The sequence below is a fragment of the Octodon degus genome, unplaced genomic scaffold (genome assembly GCF_000260255.1).
Source record: "Octodon degus isolate 3935 unplaced genomic scaffold, OctDeg1.0 scaffold00145, whole genome shotgun sequence".
Classification (NCBI taxonomy): Eukaryota; Metazoa; Chordata; class Mammalia; order Rodentia; family Octodontidae; genus Octodon; species Octodon degus.
The window spans coordinates 9,489-13,856 of NW_004524721.1; the positions used below are offsets into that span (position 1 = coordinate 9,489).

At 47.1% G+C, this 4,368-nt stretch overlaps 1 pseudogene; it reads left to right on the plus strand.

Moving 5' to 3' along the window:
- Positions 1-53: 53 nt before the first annotated feature.
- On the plus strand, positions 54-1,293 carry LOC101571285 (annotated as a pseudogene).
- The last annotated feature ends 3,075 nt before the right edge of the window (positions 1,294-4,368 follow it).

Consider the following 4,368-nt stretch of genomic DNA (forward strand, 5'->3'; position numbering starts at 1 on the left):
AAAAAAAAAAAAAAAGAACTCAAGTTGCTCTGGCGGGAAGAAGAGTTGCGAGAATGGAGGTGCAGGCCGGTGGCGACAGCGCGGGGGAAGGCAGGCTACAGTATGCTGCTCCTGCCCCCAGCAAGGCCTCGGGCAGCACCAGCCACTACGAGCTGCCGTGGGTTGAAAAATATAGGCCAATAAAGTGAATGAAATTGTTCGAAATGAGGACACCGTGATCAGGCTGGAGGTCTTTGCAAGAGAAGGGAACATGCACAATATCATCATTGCTGGGCCCCCTGGAACTGGCAAAACCACCAGCATACTGTGCTTGGCACGAGCCCTCCTGGGCCCCGCGCTGAAGGATACAGTTCTGGAGCTCAATGCATCCAATGACAGGGGCATCGATGTTGTGCGGAATAAAATAAAGATTTTGCCCAGCAGAAAGTGACGCTTCCCAGAGGCCGGCACGAGATCATCATCCTTGACGAGGCCAACAGCATGACGGATGGCGCGCAGCAGGCCCTACGGAAGACCATGGAGATCTACTCCAAGACCACCCGCTTCACACTGGCCTGCAACGCCTCGAACAAGATCATAGAGCCCATCCAGTCCCACTGCGCCGTGTTGCGCTATACCAAGCTCACCGACGCGCAGGTCCTCGCGCGGCTCCTGAGAGTCATCGAGAAGGAAGCTGTGCCCTACACTGATGACGGCCTGGAAGCCATCATCTTCACGGAGCAGGGCGACATGCAGCAGGCGCTGAACAGCCTGCAATCCACCCTCTCTGGCTTTGGCTTCATCAACAGCGAGAACATGTTCAAGGTCTGTGATGAGCCACACCCCCTGCTGGTGAAGGAGATGATCCATCACTGTGTGAGCACCAACATCGACGAGGCCTACAAGATCCTCGCCAACCTGTGGCACTTGGGCTACGCGCCAGAGGACATCATCGGCAACATGTTCTGCGTGTGCAAGACTTTCCAGATGGCCTAGTACCTGAAGCTGGAGTTCATTAAGGAGATCGGCTACACGCACATGCGCGTGGCGGAAGGCGTGAACTCCCTTCTGCAGATGGCCGGGCTGCTGGCCAGGTTGTGTCAGAAGACAATGGCGCCGGTGGCCAGTTAGAGTGGGGACGTCGCCAGCACACCCTGAGGAGCCCTCACCCCAGAGCCGGAGAGCTGCAGGCTCCAGTGGGGGTGCATCCAGCTTTCAGTTCTGGTGTGTCCAGGCATGTGGCACATCCTGTTGTGCGCGTGTCTGGGGGACCTGGTGACATGAGGGGTGGCACAGCCAGGTACAGGTGCTGTTCACATTGGGGCAATAAAGCTGGACCGTGTTTGTCCTGAAAAAAAAAAAAAAAAAAAAAAAAAAGAACTCAGGTCATGGGTACACCAGAATTGGAAAGGCTCTTTCTCTCCCCTTGACTCCTAGGGGACCCAATTCATGAGTCTAATGAAGGCATTCACAGTTTCATGTACAAATGACGGTTTCAACTCCATGATACAAGAACAAGACATCTTTCTCCTCTTAGAACACACCTCTGAACTCTGAGTTGTAAGACGAGAAAGTCCAGCTAAATGTTAGGCCTTTTCGGGAGCTGGGCCTTCCTAATATTGCTCCATTCTCCTCGCAAAAATTGAATTACTGGTCCAAATTTCTTTGGCTACCTCACCAATTCACCATATATTCCATGCCTGGGAACTGAGAAAATATTTTCCCTGAAGTTGTGGACTCCAACTCCCAATGCTTTGTAGAAAAAAATGGAATAAGGTTTTTTTTTTTTTTTTTTCTCTGAATGCCCTCAGGAGTGGTTTGGCTGGATGGAGTGTTGTGGGGATCGGATCAAACTACAGCAACCTGAGTCTGACAGCTTTCTGTAAGCAGCCACGTGAAGAACTGAGCTAGGGCCAGGCCCCTGACTAAGACACACTTGCTCAGCCCTTTCTTCTTAGGGGCCACAATGGAACCCAACAGTGCCAGACCTGACAGGCCCAGGTGTAGCTCATTCTCTCCACCAACAGATTTCATTCTCCAAGGGTGAATCCTTGGTGGAGAAATTCCCTAGAGGATCTAGGCCCTTTCCAAAGAGGGTCCCACCTAAACCATTTCACTTAGACAGCCCCCAAGAGGACTTCTGGTCCCCAATTCTACTGGGAAACCCATTCGTGAAGACATCACCAGAGGGTGATTCTCCTCGGAAATAGTTTTAGGGAAAATTCTTCCATGGAGTTTCATATAGAGAACAAGTGCAGATTGATTTGTTTTCAAATTTTCTGAAATATTAAAAAAGTAATTTTTAAAAAACTTAATTTTAGGGCTGGTAAGATGGCTCAGTGGTCTAAAGCACTTACTTAGAACAAACTTAACATGGCACAGGGACTGTGGTTCCATTCCGCAGGACCACATGCCAGCCAGCGCCACCACATGGTGTGATGAGTGGGCCACACGCACACACACACACACACGCATAAAAAAATAAATAAATAAAATTAATTTTTATGAGGCAGGTTGAAGGCTCAGTGCAATACGCACTTCCCTGGCAAGTGCAAGGGCCTAAGTTGAATTCCTGGTTCTACCAAAGGAAAAAAATATTTTTAATTTTTTTTTTATTTAATTGTGGTAAGTCTCAAAGAACAGGAATTTGAAACACAGCCTCCTGAATCTCAGTACTCTGACTCAATAGGTTCGGCAAGAACTCATGTCATGGGCACACCAGAATTGTAAAGGCTCTTTGTCTCCCCTTGACTCCTAGGGGAACCAATTTGCCAGTCTAATGAAGGCATTCACAGTTCCATGTAGAAAAAATGGGTTCAAATCTATGATAAGAGAATCAGACATCTTTCTCCTCTTAGAACTCACTTCCTAACTCTGAAAGAGTTCAGAGCCTGAGTTCTAAGAGGAGAAAGTCCAGCTAAACGTTAGGCCTGTTCAGAAGCTGGGCATTGCTAAGGCTGCTCCAGTCTCCAGGCAAAACTTGGATTTCTGGTCCAAATTTCTTTGGGTACCTCACCAATTTACAGTGTATTCCACCCCTGGCCCCTGAGAAAACATTTTACCTGAAGTTGGGGACTCCCACTCCCAGTCCTTTCTAGAAAAAAAGTGGAATAAGGGTTTTTTTTTTTTTTTTTGGCTCTGAATGGAGTAGTGCCATGGCTGGCTGGACTGTTTTGGGGTTCAAACTACAGTGACCTGAGACTGACAGCTTTGTGGAAGCAGCCACTTAAAGAACTGAGCTAGGGCCTTGCCCACAAATAAAACACACTTGCTCATCCCTTTCTTTTTAAAGGCCACTATGAGACCCAGCTGTGCCAGTCCTGATGCCCCAGGTGTAGCTCATTCTCTGCCCTGTAGGATTTCTGTTTCCCAGGGTGATTCCTTGGTGGAGAAATTCCCTAGAGGGTGTAGGCTCTTTGCGAAGAGGGTCCCTCCTAAACCTTTTCCCCTAGACAGCCCCCAACAGGATTTCCAGTCCCCAATTCAACTGCGAAATGAATTCATGAAGACATCACCAGCCAGTGAGTCTCCTCGGAAATAGTTTCAGGGAAAATTCTTCCATCGAGTTCCATATAGATGCAAGTGCAGATGGATTTGTTTTTAAATTTTCTCAAATATTAATAAAGTAATTTTTAAAAATTAATTTTAGAGTTCATTCCCCTGTTCCACCAAAAAAAAATTAATCTTAGGGCTGGTGAGATGGCTCAGTGGTCTAAAGCACCTACTTAGAACAAAATTAACAAAGCACAGGAACTTCAGTTCCATCCCCTAAGACCACATGCCAGCCAGCCCAGACCCATGTTGGGCTGAGCTGGCCACACACACACACACACACACACACATATAAAAAAATAAATAAAAATAAAAATTATTTTTTATGGGCCAGGAAGAAGGCTCAGTACAATAAGCACTTCCTTGGCAAGCATAAGGGCCTGAGTTCAATTCCTGGTTCTGCCAAGAGAAAAAATTATTTTTAATTTTTTTTAATTTAATTGCAGTAAGGCCCAAAAAACAGGGATTCGAAACACAGCCTCCTGAATCTCAGTGTTCTGACTCAATAGGCTCATCAAGACCTCAGGTCATGGACACACCAGAATTGGAAAGCTTGTTCTCTCCCCTTGACTCCTAGAAATGATGGTTTTGACTCTATGATATGAGAACAAGACATCTTTCTCTTCTTAGAACTCACCTCTGAACTCTGCGTTGTAAGACGAGAAAGTCCAGCTAAATCTTAGGCCTTTGCGGAAGCTGGGCCTTCCTAAGGCTGCTCCATTCTCCAGGGAAAAATTGAATTTCTGGTCCAAATTCCTTTGGGTACCTCACCAATTCACCATGTTTTCCATGCCTGGCCCTTGAGAAAACATTTTCCCTGAAGTTGCGGACTCCCAC